The sequence below is a fragment of the Chiloscyllium plagiosum genome, unplaced genomic scaffold (assembly GCF_037043375.1).
Source record: "Chiloscyllium plagiosum isolate Xiang-an unplaced genomic scaffold, Cpla_swu_hap1 HiC_scaffold_17, whole genome shotgun sequence".
In the NCBI taxonomy this organism is placed as follows: domain Eukaryota; kingdom Metazoa; phylum Chordata; class Chondrichthyes; order Orectolobiformes; family Hemiscylliidae; genus Chiloscyllium; species Chiloscyllium plagiosum.
This window is the reverse complement of record NW_028270155.1, coordinates 50740733-50756106: the sequence shown is the minus strand read 5'-3', so window position 1 is coordinate 50756106 and position 15374 is coordinate 50740733. Positions and strand designations below refer to the sequence as shown.

At 36.7% G+C, this 15374-nt stretch overlaps 1 protein-coding gene and 1 long non-coding RNA gene across 2 annotated transcripts in view; one reads left to right on the top strand and one right to left on the bottom strand.

The window, feature by feature from the left end:
• LOC148147331 (uncharacterized) overlaps positions 1–15374 on the top strand; it is a 180408-nt gene that overhangs the window by 78988 nt on the left and 86046 nt on the right. The gene's annotated exons all lie outside the window — the stretch shown is intronic.
• Positions 11152–15374, bottom strand: part of LOC148147332 (uncharacterized) — a 60356-nt gene continuing 56133 nt past the window's right edge. Inside the window, exon 3 of the long non-coding RNA XR_015759958.1 lies at positions 11152–11325. This is a non-coding gene — a long non-coding RNA (uncharacterized LOC148147332). The remainder of the gene's footprint in view (positions 11326–15374) is intronic.

Sequence of the window (15374 nt, the reverse complement as noted above, 5' to 3'; positions counted from 1 at the left end):
CGTAAGAGTGCTGTATAAATCTGTAAAAATGGACTGTCATCATGAGCATAAAGGATGAAGCATTCAGTGTACATTGTCTCTATCATTTGGTGGTTTAATGGTGTTTGCAAACAAAAGCATATGAAGACTGAGGACTGCATCATCTCTCATGAGTAATTTGCTGTATTTTCAGTTTGAGACCTCATTTGTAGCATAGTTATGACCTTTGGTTCCTGTAGTCTCAACAAGCACTTAGATACTTTCTCACAGAAGATGTTTCGGTATATTGAACATCATTTTCTGTAATGATTTGGTGCACAGTCAGTACTTTATGTCATTTTATCTGATGTCTTTATAGTATAGTTCACAAAGTAGGAGTGCAACAAACTGAAACACTTATACAATAAAGTCAATGACATATATATCCCTTTGACAGTTTCAAAATAATATCTAGGTCAGATATACATATATTTTTAGATTTTTAGTATACTCTTTCCATGAAATCACTGCTTATAACAGCAGTTTGCATTTATAGAGTTCCACTAACCTTGCTTTTCTCAAACTGTTTCAATACTAGGCATAAGAGTAATGGATGTCCCACCAAGGGAATAGAGTATGACTGAAAGCTTTGTTAAAGAAATGGATTTTGACAAAGGTTTTGAAAATTGTAGGTAGATTCAGGAATATTTAAGGAGGGAGTGCCATAGATCAGGGCTAATGGGGCTATGGGCGGAGGAATATACTTCAGGGAATGAAAAAAATCTATGTATAAAACCGTTGCAGTTTGCCAAGAAAAGTGGGGCAATACTATATGGGGCGTGGTGCCCTTTGGATGAAGACAAGAAATTGAAATTTAATGTATCGGAAAATGGGAAGACAATGTAGGTCAGAAGAATGTATCAGGAGGCAGCATGACTCAGCCTGAGATCAGGTAGGAGAAAGTGAGGACTGCAGATGCTAGAGATCAGAGTCAAAACGTGTAGTGCTGGAAAAGCACAGCCGGTCAGGCAGCAACCGAGGAGCAGGAGAGTTGATGTTTCAAGCATAAGCTCTTCATCAGGAATGACATTTGACTCAGCCTGAGATCAGCCAGTAGAATTTTACAGATTGTCCTGTTTCAGAGTAAACAATTGCTCACAAACATTTATAAGAATATAAGAACATGAAAACATAAGAACTAGGAGCAGGAATAGGCCATCCTTGGCCCCTCAAGCTTGTTGCGCCATTCAGTAAGATCATGGCTGATCTTTTTTTGGACTAAGCTCCACTTTCCCGCCTAATGACCACAACCCTTAATTCCTTTACTGTTCAAAAATTACTATCAGTGTCAGTCCATGATCAGTGAACAGTTGTTAAGATTCAAAGGTGCATCTGCCATTGCTGACTCCAAGTAACTCATTTGATTTCATATGGTACTTCATCCACAAATCCAAAAGCAAATGTGAAAACTCAGTAGTGTTTTTTTGATATAACAATATATCAAATATATGTAGCAATATATAATTTTATTTATATAGAGAAGAACAAATGTAGATCATACTTCAAATCCAAAATGCCCGAGTTTAAGTTTTAAATTAGCATTTGACTTCAGTATTTTTCAGTAGTTGTAAACTGATTTAACAGTTGTCTTTTATTCCTGTATATCCCTACAAGTGCACCTTTCTTTTAGTTCTTAACTATGCTTCACTTTCAGACTTTTTCTACTGATCAAAGGTGTGAAATTTCTAAATATTGAGTCCAAAAACACACAGTTTCAGTATTGAAGAATAAAGACTGTGACAACTGACAGAATTTAAATAATGCCTTAAATTAAATGCCTAATAAATAAATAGAAGGTTTACAATATGCAGCTGTTGTCAACGTGAAGTATTTTGTATACTAGAAAGAATGTAAGAAACATGGCCAAACAATATAACCACAGTCGGTTAAAGGGCTGTCTAGTCTCTATGGATTCTTCATGCTGCTCATTGTCTGAGCTTATTTTTTCCCTCCAATTCATTTGCATTTGAGGGACAAAGACCTTCTGTTAGAGACCCACAGCAGCTCTTCACATTTTATCTTTCAATAAACATTGGTATCCATAGGGTGGGGAGTTTTCATTACTTCACTCCTTAAGAGTCTACAGGAACCAATACAAATCTGCCTTTTAACACAACTAACAGCACAAAAGTGGTGCTTTCTCCAAGAATAAAGCTGATGGTTTGAAAGGCTGCATCAAGAATAGAAGCCTTTACTGTGAAGGGTTGAGATAGGAAGAATGATCAGGATGGTCAGATTGCTTACACAAACAAGATTGTTAGGGGGTCTATTCAGACTGTCTGCTCTTTAGTTTATACTGTAAGGAAGTTGTGACTTCTGGAATGACAACAGAGGATTCCCAGCTTCCGATGCTTACATGTGTTTTGGGTCTCTGAATTATGTATGTGACTTTTATTAATACTCAGCAACAAGCCGCATGCTAAGCATATCTTGTAGTTGGCAACCTATTAAGTAGCAAATACATTAGCTTTTAACACTTGTGAATGGATAGAATTAGATGTTTATCCATTGAGTAGCTTTAAAATAGTTGCTAGAAATGTGAAATCAACACTTTTCCTTTGTTGATGGGCTTTAGCTGCAAAAAGTATTCTAATTGCTTCATACAAGTTGCACCATAACACAATAAATTAAACTGGTGTCCACTGCTGGTCTGGAATACCTCTAAACTGCATATGGATTCTACTCGAAATCTTGAACTCATACCATAAAAGAAATGACCATTAAGATGTTATTTAAGTATCAAATTACAAGCTGTTTTTCCTAATGTGCTGTGGTAAATTTCCATTATGGCCTTATTCTTGGAATTCATTGTTGCTTCGGAATTATACCAACAGAGGAACACTTCTTTTTAGTGTTTTTCAGACAGTTTCTGTTCTGTGTTAGCAGACCTTCCAACCTGATAGTAGTAACCTTTATCAGGGTAATGTCCACTGGTTGTTGAAGATATGAAGCATAACCAAATTTGATGATGATCCAGAGAGTAGAGTAGGATCACAGAAAGTTTTTTTTTGTTTAATGCAAAATGAAGCAAAAACTAAGTAACACATGTATTTGCAAACAAAGTGGCCAGTTTGTTCAGAAATAAAGATTATTAGTGATTTTAATGGAGTCATTGATGATTCCTCTTAGGCCATACTGTGTAGCTAAATTCTTATGATGTCACCTAAAAACAGGCAAGAACTTTGACACTCACACAGCATGAAGCTACTTAAATCAGGGCCTCATATACAGGACCCTGCTGCCTGCAAAATGGCTCTAATGGCATTATCTCTGGGCCTGAGGAGCAAGCTGCATAACAAAACTCTAAACACTCTCTAATGTGGAAAAATAAAGCTAATTCCTGACAGTATAACCAAATTGCCTCTTTCTCTGCTCTCAAGCACCTTTAGGATTAAGCAAAGAAAAAGTTGAAAATATTGCAGAGCTGCAGCATAATGTATGTAAGCATTTCAAAGAGAAGAATCATTTAAAACTTGTGCACACCATTATCGTCAACTGCATAGCATTTCCAAACAACCTGTCTCATAGTGAAAAGCAAACCTTTATATTTTTCTCAAAATTAGCACAACTAAGAGATATCCTTCAGAGATTCAATTTCATAGTTTAAAAGTTTAAACCTAATTCCAAAATATGAAGTAATTAGTCAATGGGTTTCAAACATGTTTTATGTTGAAATATATATGCACCTTATAGTTTCTTAGTAATTACTCATAATTTATCAAGGCTTGTACAATCTTGTGTGTTCATATCAAAGCAGATATTTTTAAAAAGCAAGTTTACTTGCAGTATCCACCGCATTTCTTATGACCTCAGCAATAAAATTTTATTGAGTATCCACCTGACCTCAAATTGGAAATTTGTGTTGGAACCAACCTAACCAACTATTATGGCTCTCCACTGTTGTTAATTTTACATTTGCCTAATAAAACACAGCAGGAGTTACAGTAGTTCCCTGTAACAGGCAACTTTAACACAGATTGTCTTGGACTATTTTCTGAACTTATTACTCCTACTTCTTGAGAACCAAATTAAAAAATACCCTCAGCTGCTTGATTATAATTTATTATATCTATTTTTCCTGTTTTGATAAAAGCAGAAAAATGTGTTTGTGGTGTATACTAAGATAACTGTGTAGCTTAGAATGCAGTTTCAGAGTCCAAAGAAAAAACATTATACAAGGAATGTAGAAAGATTTTATTTTATATTCTTTCAGAACTGTCTGCCTGTTTCCATAAGGTGAAATCAAACATAAGATTTTCATTCTAATCAATTAGATCAGAGCTAAGGATACACCACAGGTATTAATTTGTGATTTGATAAAGTCTCATAAAACCAAAAACTCATATAAATATGATAATTAATTCAATCAAAACAAGCAACTTTTTATAAGACCAGAAATTACACACCTTTTGGCATAAACAATTTCATGTCAGTGTTTCGACTAGTTGATTGTCATTCTTATTCAAATTCAAAAGCATAGTACTTTAGTACTATTGTACTTTTTCTCCCAAAGCTACATGAAGTTTGGACAATTGCAAACTTGTACAGTATTATTTCTCTATAAATTAAATGTATAGTAAAATATATTGAGACTTCAGAGGATTCTATTTGCAAATACCAATTTAGTCCTACAATGCAATTGAATGTTAAAGCATTACATTCAAAATGCAATCATAGCTTTTCCTTCTAAAACCAAATGAATGAGATTTTTCATTTGAGTGCAGATTAGCCCTAATTTTTGCAATTCTATAATAATGTTTCCCAATAATGACTAATACTTGTTTTTCTATGTCAGTTCATACAAAGCTCTTTTTTGCTTGATTTGTCTGTTATGTTCCTGAGACATAAACAAAATTATGTCAATGATTTTTTTAGGCATGAGTGTAGAAATGAATATAATTTGTAAGTAGCAGAGAACGTCATAATGGATTACAAAATAAATTAAAACAATCAACAATTCAGAATAAAGATCTAAAAATTGTAAAGTAATTTTGTTCTCTACCTGTTCAATTTTTTTTGACTTGTAAATAACCAGAAACATATATTCATAAAGAATTGCCTGAGGATTTTCTTGGCTCAGACAGGATTGATGTGTTTGTGTGCTTAATTTTCATTAACAGTTCTTTATCATTCAACAAATCGAGTACAGGAACAATGATAGCCTTGAGACTTCTCTGGGTTGTTAATGACATAAAATCGCTCACTCAATTTTGTGTGCTTTCTCCTATGAAAACTGATCTCACAGTGAAACACTGATGAAAAAAGTGACCTTGTAATATAATTCAAAATTTCACTATTTATCATCATTAGTGTGTGAAAGCGTCTTTGGATTCAGTTTCCTGATATGGGGAAGAATGCTGTCGGCAGTAAGATGGGGCAACTATCCAATTTAGAGGAAGGCAGATTTGAAGAGAAATGATCCTTAAAGGGATGGGAGAATTAATACCGGATTGGGACACACATTCCATAGTTGAAAGTTTCCCTACTTGTATTTCTGCACGTGGAAGAGCGTTTTAAAGAGAGACAGTTTTTTTTCCCAATTCTTGCCACATATTGTCACCATCAATCATGTTCTGTTTGTTGATTGAGCAACATGTTGTCAGTGTTTATTTCATGGATGTGCTAATGGGGGTACAGAACAAAGAGCTCTCCTCCCAGCAGACATTTGATTTTTACATCTCGCCTTTTGAATTGTTGGTTCTCTTTATTTCTTGATTTTTTTTAATGAACTGATATTGATATGTTCATGATTATTTTTGTATTAAGGTATTTTTAGACAAACATAAACTGTAAAACAAAAGGATTCTTTTGCATTCATATTTCATTTAGTGTAGTAACTCTTTAGGTAGCAGAAAGGCCCCTCAAAACCAGCTAAGTAGCTTCATAGATATGTTCTCAAGTGCCCTTTCATCATATTTGTAAAAAAAAGCACTTTTAGATGTCAGCACTGCATGCGCGAGATTAGTTCAAATCAGCATCACTTAACTAGTTCCATGGACTGTGTAGAACATTCCACAAAGGAATAGGAGAGGCTGAAAGATGCAAATCTTTTTTAGAAGAATCTTTAGAAAATGTGGCTGGTGTAATTGGAATACCTGTGTGTTCAATATTTTACAGTTAAAGCTCTATGCAGTGAAAGTGATTGTATGGATCCCTATGATTGAAGAAGTTTTTCTGCTCTGAGCTGAGAATAAGGCATTTAAATCCATTAAGAAGGCAACTAAGTGTTTATAAACTAAAACGGTCAGCTGCTTTGCAACTGATTTGAACAATTTCATGGTAAAATACAAGTAGAAACTGCCATGGGTTATGCATGTGTACCTTTAATATTTGTTCCTAAACATGATTATTTATTACTTTCTTTATTGCTTTAAGAGCCTGGTTTCTTGTAGGATGTGTTGTATCAGGTCAAACATCTCCCCTTCCTCAATTTATCAAGCTTTTGATCTCTTGTCAGTTCTATACATTGGCAAGTCGTAGCTCTAACAGTATGTTTCAGGGTCGCAAAAGGGCACTATTACATCTCAAAACTTACGGGCATCCTGGTGTTGCATCCCCACATAGCTGTACAGATGTGGTTTTGTGTTGCTATTAGGCTGCTCTACCTTGCTGTCCATTATATTTTTATAGGTCTGTTCTGCATTCCTTTGAGTCAACCCCTAGGAGATGGAGGCCTGTTAGTTTATTACTTACATATGTCTGAGACCCTTTACCTCAGCAGGGAAAGACAAAATATGAAGGAGTAACTGTAGATTTGGGACGGTCGACTAATCTTTCTCCACCTTGAACTAATCGACAAGCCTATGTGTTATTGCACTGAATGTTGTTCTGCAGTGCATAGCCAGTGGGGTTTCAATTTGTAGAAGCATAAACAGATACTAAACTAGAAGAAATGGTGCAGTGATTTATTAACAGAGCACAGATCAAATTATCACAGCAATTCCCTGCTGTCAAACCAACAATTGCCTCCTTATTCCAGTTACTGCAGAGTTTTTCTATATTATTGTCTGATTTTCTTCTGTGAGTCTAAATCATTTGACCTGTGCACCGGATCATTAAAATTAACTTCAACATTTGTTTCCACTCTTTTCTTCCCTCTCCTTTTTTCAACCCTTGACTTTCTCTCTCTTGTAGTTACATTTGTATGTTTCTTACAGTTCTTCTGGGACTGATTTATCATCATTTGTGAACATATACGTCTCAAAATTTTGGCTTTGATCATGTTGTATTTTATAACCTGTGTCTGTTGTAGGCTTAACCTTCTGTTATGCAGTTTTTAACATCCATCTTCTAAGACGTAAGGGAATTATTTAGTTGAAAACAATTAAATTCAGTCTTTAAAAACATCTATTATCCTCATCCCCTACCTCTTTATCTGCTGTTGTCATTCTTGCTGGCATTCTGCTTACATCTTTTTTTCTTCATTGATCTTTAAGTGGCTTAACTCTTGTCACCTACCAACTATTCTTAAATCTTTAAACTTCATACTTCCAATCCCTATCCCTTTTCCAATGCTTACAGCTTGATCCACTGGAACATGATTGGATTCGCTTTGCTGCTGTGGGAAACACAGCTGCTTTGACCGACCTTTTGCTCCAGGATCCAGCCTTTGCATCGTAAAAGGTAAGACACACAGAATAAAAATTCAGCGAGTTGAAGTGTGTGGTTGAAATTTACTCCAAAATGCTCATAAACAATGCATTTCAAAGCTATTTTAAAAATGTATTTGATATTAGTTGTAAAGGACATTAAATCACTGGCTGAAATGAATAAGCCTCACAAATAAATATAAAGAAATTATTTATTTCGGTACCAAGATTTTTGCATGCATAATACTAATTAGAGAAATGATACTTCAGCCTTGTGTTGATACTATCAATTTGATGCAGATCTGGTAATTCCTGCAATGGATACATTAATTTAATAAGTATGGTTAATGAATTTTACATTGACATAATAAATTATGGTTCACAAATGTAGGTTATATATTTTTTATATCTCCTACAGTCAAAAGTCAAATTCTAGGTACTTGTGCGTGATTGCACAGCTCAGGTCTAAGAATCTCAGCTCCGAAACTTGAATGAACTTGGGGGTGCCAAAAGCTACATTTCCATGGCTACTTACAGTGTGTGAGGTTGATGTGTCACCATTTTAGTATCAAATTTATCCTCAATCCCATTAATAATCTGAAAACACTGGCATTGCTCTGCTGTGAAGTTGGCAAGTATTTTTATAAGGAATATAAATAGTCATGAATTGTTAACACTGAAGTTGAAGAGAAACAATATTGGTAGCAAAATGTTTATCGTGAATTATCTGCAACAAAACTAAACTGAATAAAAAGATTATTCTGAAGATTTGTTATAGAAACATCATCTTCAGGTAAAGGAAAAAGAAAAGCTGTGTCTCCATTTAATATCAGACAAAAATGATGCATTAAGGCTTTCCAGTGTGATTTACTGGGCTACTTGTTTGTATACAAATGAAAAGAGGCTTTTCAAACCATTTTTCATGAAGACAGTACCCCTTTAATGTTATAATCAAATGAACAGATAAGGTCTATTTTAAATTATTGTTTGATGAGGGCTGCAGGTGTCGGGATCACGAAGATATCATATTTGTCCAAATAATTTAAGGGACAGACATTTTGATTACATTTATCTTAAAAAAAACACTTTGAACATGCCGCTTGGTGCAGTTCACTTATGCTTTTGCAAATCAGTAAAGACTCTAGTTAGTAGATAAGGGTTTCTAACCACTAAAGGGCAGATGGCTGCCTTTCATCTTCCATTTCAATGTGTAAGTGCAATGTTTGCTCACCCTAGCCTTGGTATCAGAGGAGGGTTTTTAAACTCACCCCAATTGTTTAGCTTTTAGACAGTATGCAAACAAATTATGTGAATTGATGTTAATATTAAAAGTAAAAATCTCAACATATTTTACTGCATATTTAACCTTTACGTATTAAGTAGCATAATAGTTAACACCAATAGTTGTCAGTTGCTAATTAGATAAAGGAGGAAAGTTACACTCAAACATTTTAGTTTATAGAATACATTTCACTGAGAAACCAATTGTCTTTATGATAACTAAATGAATATTCCTTGTTTTGAACATTTCTTACCGAAGGAAAGTATGTGAATAATGAAATGTTCATTTCTATTTCAACTTTTTGCTCAGTTTGAGGTTAAGGGGATGTTTTTATAACAAGCTATGGTTTGGAAAATATCAGAGAATAAGCAAGAATAAACATTTGATGCGTTTTTCACAATGAGTGGACAGATATAAATAAAATAGTTGGCAGCAGTTGTGCTAACTGGGTCTTTTTTGTTTTGCCAGAGGAAAATAATGTAATTTCTATGAGCCTAAATTGTGCTGGGCAGCATTATCAGCTGAAAGACCCTATATTTTGACAGGCTGCACTGTATAATGATTAATTACTTCTCAGCTTCATTGGACTTTTCTAATTTCCTTTTGCCATTTGCTGGAGGCTACAAGCGATAACTGCAGCTCTTATTACTTCGTGCAAAAGGGAAATATCTATTACTGCCCTCATTCTACAAGTGATCAGAATGAAAAGTTGGCCAATCAGAGGTTACTGTGTTAAGTGCTCCTAACAGTATTTATATGCCCTCCATCCTTGATCATCTCTTCCACATATAAGATCAAGTTTATGAACTCAAATGAAAGTTGGCATATACAAGCTTTGAAATCTTTACCTGATTCAAAGAGAACAATCAGTTTACTGCTCGGGGACAGTGTTCAGAAGTAAAGTATCTTCCAATACTCCCTCACATTATAAATGTCATTAGGAATCTGGTAAAAGCAACATTTTTCTAAATGTTTTCATTCATTACAATGTGGAATATATGAATTAAAGAACAAGGGCATTAAGTATTTACTGTAATCATTCTTGCAGCGTTAATTTCTTTTTCTTAATAGCATCCATTATTTTGAATTTCTTAGTGCATTAAATGTTGCCAGGTCGATTAAGCGTCAATTTCAGTTTCAAATTTGAAGTTATTTAGTAGTTTCCTGTCTCTTATTTGGAAATGGAGAGGCTTCATGTCGGTGTCAAAGTGAAAATATGTTACATACTGAGCTAATCAAAGAAAGCAAAATGGACTTCAAATTAGTGTAACATTAACACATTTTTTTCCAGTCTATAATTTAATCCCATATAATTAAGATCATGTTTAATAAAATCTTAAATAAATGATTTAATTAAGAAAATCGCTTTAAAACAGTTTCATGAAAGGTAAGTTATCTACTTTGTTAGTAAGTCTTCGAATTTTAATTGTACCAAATTACAAAATTTGAATAGTCTTATAATTGCAGTAACAGATTTTAGAAATTGCCGTAACATTGACTTAACAACTTATGTCAATAAGATGCACATGTGCAATGTCTTAAAAGTGCGGTTTCAAATGTAAAACCCAGTAAATAAGGATACATTTATTCCAGTGCCTCCCTTTTCAACCCCCACATTCATTTTCTAGCCAAGTTACAGTGGATACAACATTGCATTTATACTATAGAACAAAAACATTCCACTTAAGAAAATGACCCATGTAGCTTACAAACGACAAGGTTAGGAAGCGTTGTATAAATCCAGCTACCTTATAATTATTATCAGCTGTGTTAAAACTTTATTGCTTTTATTTGAAAAATCCACAAAAGAAGGACAAGCTCTACATTTATAGTTCAAAATGTGCAGCTAACTGATGGTATAACTTGTTGGCCCGATTTGCAGTAGGAAGACCCACAGCTAGTGTTACTACACTGATTGCAGATGTCAGATATAGATATGATCATCATATCAATAATCCAACTCAGGAAGAACCTGACACATAAGATGAAAATTGTAAATGTTGCAATGTCTGTAATAAAAACAGAAACTGTTGTGAGGACAAGTGGTCAATCAACATTTGAAGGTCTTAGTCTTTTGTTGATTGAATGCTTGATCAAGGAGAGGACTACACTTGATAAAATGTTAGTTAATCAAAGGAAAAATATCTAATAATTTCTATTATTCCATTTATTTTGCAAGTATAATCAACACTTAAAATTCACAGTTGATTTGTACAATATGGATGACAGTAGGTATTGTACAGTTTTCAGTGTTTAAATGTTACAGGTTTTGTTACTTTGCATATGTTTGAGAGCTTTAGGGAAGCAACTCTTACAGTTTCAGTGGCAGATGGTGATTCTGTATGGCCTTGCGGTGGAGCTGCTTTAGGTTAATCAGTTGTCAGTGTGGTGCTGGTTTCCATGGAGTTTGGGATATGCAGTGATCTTTGAAAAGGGCTGCTGGGAAAAAAAAGGCAACTTTGGTTTACTGCTTCAGGAGTATAAACATGACAGAGGAAGCAGCAAAGTATTTTCCCCTTATGAGTTCTTGTCTTTGTGGTTGCTAAGGCTGTTTTAGGAAACAAAGCACTGGTGAGACTGAATTTTAGACATTTTTCAAGGCTTACTGAACGACCTGCATGAAAATTATGCTGTACATTGGATGGCCAGAAGTGTCATTCCATGGATCAGTTCCATACACAATGTAAGTGGTTGATCTTTAACTATTAACAAACATTTTATAGACTGTTTAGAGTATTATTTAGAAAACACAGACTATTTTCCTTTTCCCATGGAAAATTAGGTACTTTAAACAATAATATGCTTCAATTATAATGGTGCCTGTGGAACGTTTACGAGGAAACCTACTCATAAAGATGTACAGCATAGAAACAGTCCCTTCGGTCCAACTCGTCCATGCCCACAAGATATCCTAAATTAATCTAGTCCCATTTGCCAGCACTTGGCCCATATCCCTCTAAATCCTTCGTATTAATATATCCATTCAGATACCTTTTAACTGTTGTAATTGTACCATCACTTCCTCTGGCAGATCATTCCATATATGCACTCCATATTTTCTGTGTGAAAATGTTATCCCTTAGTACCCTTTTTAATCTTTCCCCGCTCACCCTAAACCTATGTCCTCTAGTTCTGGCCTCCCCCACCCCAGGAAAAGACTTTGTCTATTTACTCTATCCATGTCCCTCATGATTTTATAAACCTCTATAAGGTCACCCCTCAGCCTCCGACGCTCCAGGGAAAACAGCCCCAGTCTGTTTTGTAAGTGCTGTTGCAATGACTCTGTATCGGTTGCTGAGGGAAGTCCACTGAGTATGAAAAACTGTTTTGCAGCATTGCTATATTGTTCTAGTCTATATTCCTCTATTTCCTTCCCAAACTATTTTCTGAAAATTTGGGCTTGTAGTGACAGTTTGAATCGGTGTTATCACGATGTAATTCAATTGCCAATTTAATCCTTTCAGCTGAAATCTACAGAAACAAGTTACTTTTTTCATGCTGGAAAGACTCCATTAATTAGTCTGTAATGGTGTTAACAGTCACAACTATCAGAACATTTCTGGATCTTATGCAATAGAATTTAGCATTTTACATAAAAGCAGAAAAGTATGTTTAGAAAATATTCTGATGCAAAGAATCCCATGTTTGGATATCGTGTAAAACTAATCACATGATGTTAATTTTTGATGCATCAAAATAATGTTTGTAGCTATGGTAGAATAGTGATTACATTACTGGATGAGTAATTCAGAGGTCTGGATTAATAATCTGGATACGTGATTTTCAATCCCATCATGGCAGTTCATTAACTAGAATGCAGTTAATGACATAAAACTGAAAATAAGAGGCTAATGTCTGAAATGCTAAACACACTGACATTGTACTGTCATAATAACCTAACTGGTTCACTCATACCCTCTTCAGCAGGGTATCTACCACCTTATCAAATTTGTTCTACACATGACTCCACATGCAAAGGAATGTACTTAATTTTAACTGCCCTCTGAAATGATCCAGCACACCATTCAGATTTATATCAGCTGATATAGAGTCATAGAGTCATAGAGATGTACAGCATGGAAACAGACCCTTCTTTCCAACTCATTCATGCTGACAAGGTATCCTAACCTAATCTAGTCCCATTTGCCAGTATTTGGCCCAAATTCCTCTAAGGAGGAGAAAGTGAGGTCTGCAGACGCTGGAGATCAAAGCTGAAACTTTATTGCTGGAACAGCACAGCAGGTCAGGCAGCATCTAGGGAACAGAAGATTCGACGTTTCGGGCACATGCCCTTCTTCAGGAATGAGCAGAGAGTGTTCAGCAGGAGAAGATAAAAGGTAGGGAGGAGGGACTTGGAGGAGGGGCGTTGGAAATGTGATAGGTGGAAAGAGGTCAAGGTGAAGGTGATAGGTCGGAGTAGGGTGGAGGCGGAGAGGTCAAGAAGAAGACTGCAGGTCAGGAAGGCGGTGCCGGGCTGGAGGGATTCGGCTGAGACAAGGTGGGGGGAGGGGGGATGAAGAAACTGGTGAAGTCCAAGTTCATCCCCTGTGGTTGGAGGGTTCCCAGTCGGAAGATAAGACGCTCCTCCTCCGACCGTCGCGTTGTTGTGGTTTGGCGGTGGATGAGTCCAATGACCTGCATATCCTCGGTGGAGTGGGAGGGGGAGTTGAAATGCTGTGCTACAGGGTGATTGGGTTGGTTCGTCCGGGTGGCCCAGAGGTGCTCTCTGAATCGCTCCGCAAGTAGGCGGCCTGTCTCGCCAATATAGAGGAGGCCACACCGGCTGCAGCGGATGCAGTAGATAATGTGGGTGGAGGTGCAGGTGAATCTGTGGCGGATATGGAAGTTTCCTTTGGGGCCTTGGAGAGAAGTGAGGGGGGAGGTGTGGGCGCAAGTGTTGCACCTCCTGCGGTTGCAAGGGAAGGTGCCGGGAGTGGAGGTTTCCTCTAAACCCTTCCTATTCATCCAGATGCCTTTTAAATAATGCAATTCTACCAGCCTCCACCACTTCCTCTGGCAGCTCATTCCATACACACACCACCCTCTGTATGAAAAAGTTGCCCCCTAGGTCCCTTTTATAGACAATAGACAATAGGTGCAGGAGTAGGCCATTCTGCCCTTCAAGCCTGCACCACCATTCAATATGATCATGGCTGATCATCTTTAATCAGTATCCTATTCCTGCCTTAACTCCATAACCCTTGATTCCATTATCCTTGAGAGCTCTATCCAACTCTTTCTTAAATGAATCCAGAGACTGGGCCTCCACTGCCCTCTGGGGCAGAGCATTCCACACAGCCACCACTCTCTGGGTGAAGAAGTTTCTCCTCATCTCTGTCCTAAATGGTCTACCCCGTATTTTTAAGCTGTGTCCTCTGGTTCGGCACTCATCCATCAGTGGAAACATGTTTCCTGCCTCCAGAGTGTCCAATCCTTTAATAATCTTAAATGTCTCAATCAGATCCCCTCTCAGTCTTCTAAACTCAAGGGTATACAAGCCCAGTCGCTCCAGTCTTTCAGTGTAAGGTAATCCCGCCTTTCCAGGAATTGACCTCGTGAACCTATGCTGCACTCCCTCAATAGCCAGAATGTCTTTCCTCAAATTTGGAGACCAGAACTGCACGCAGTACTCCAGGTGTGGTCTCACCAGGGCCCTGTACAGCTACAGAAGAATCTCTTTGCTTCTATGCTCAATCTTTCTTGTTATGAAGGCCAGCATGCTATTAGCCTTCTTCACTACCTGCTGTACCTGCATGCTTACCTTCATTGACTGGTGTACAAGAACACCCAGATCTCTCTGTACTACCCCTTTACCTAAATTGATTCCATTTAGGTAGTAATATACCTTCCTGTTCTTGCCACCAAAGTGGATAACCATACATTTATCCACATTAAACTGCATCTGCCATGCATCTGACCAATCACCTAACGTGTCCAGTCACCCTGTAATCTCCTAACATCCTCATCACATTAGTATTATCAGCAAATTTGCTAATGTTATTACTAATACCATCTTCTATATCATTAACATATATTGTAAAAAGCTGCGGTCCCAGCACTGATCCCTGCGGTACCCCACTGGTCACTGCCTGCCATTCCGAAATGGAGCCGTTTATCACTACTCTTTGTTTCCTATCAGCCAACCAACTTTCAATCCAAGTTAGTACTTTGCCCCCAATACCATGCGACCTAAGTTTGCTCACTAAACTCCTATGTGGGACTTTATCAAAAGCTTTCTGAAAGTCCAGGTACGCTACATCTACTGGATCTCCCTCGTCCATCTTCAGAGTTACATCCTCAGCATGATTTCCCCTTCATAAATCCATGCTGACTCTGACCTATCCTGTTACTACTATCCAGATGTGTCGTAATTTCATCCTTTATAATAGACTCCAGCATCTTTCCCACCACTGAGGTCAGACTAACTGGTCTATAATTTCCTGCTTTCTCTCTCCAACCTTTCTTAAAAAGTGGTACAACATTAG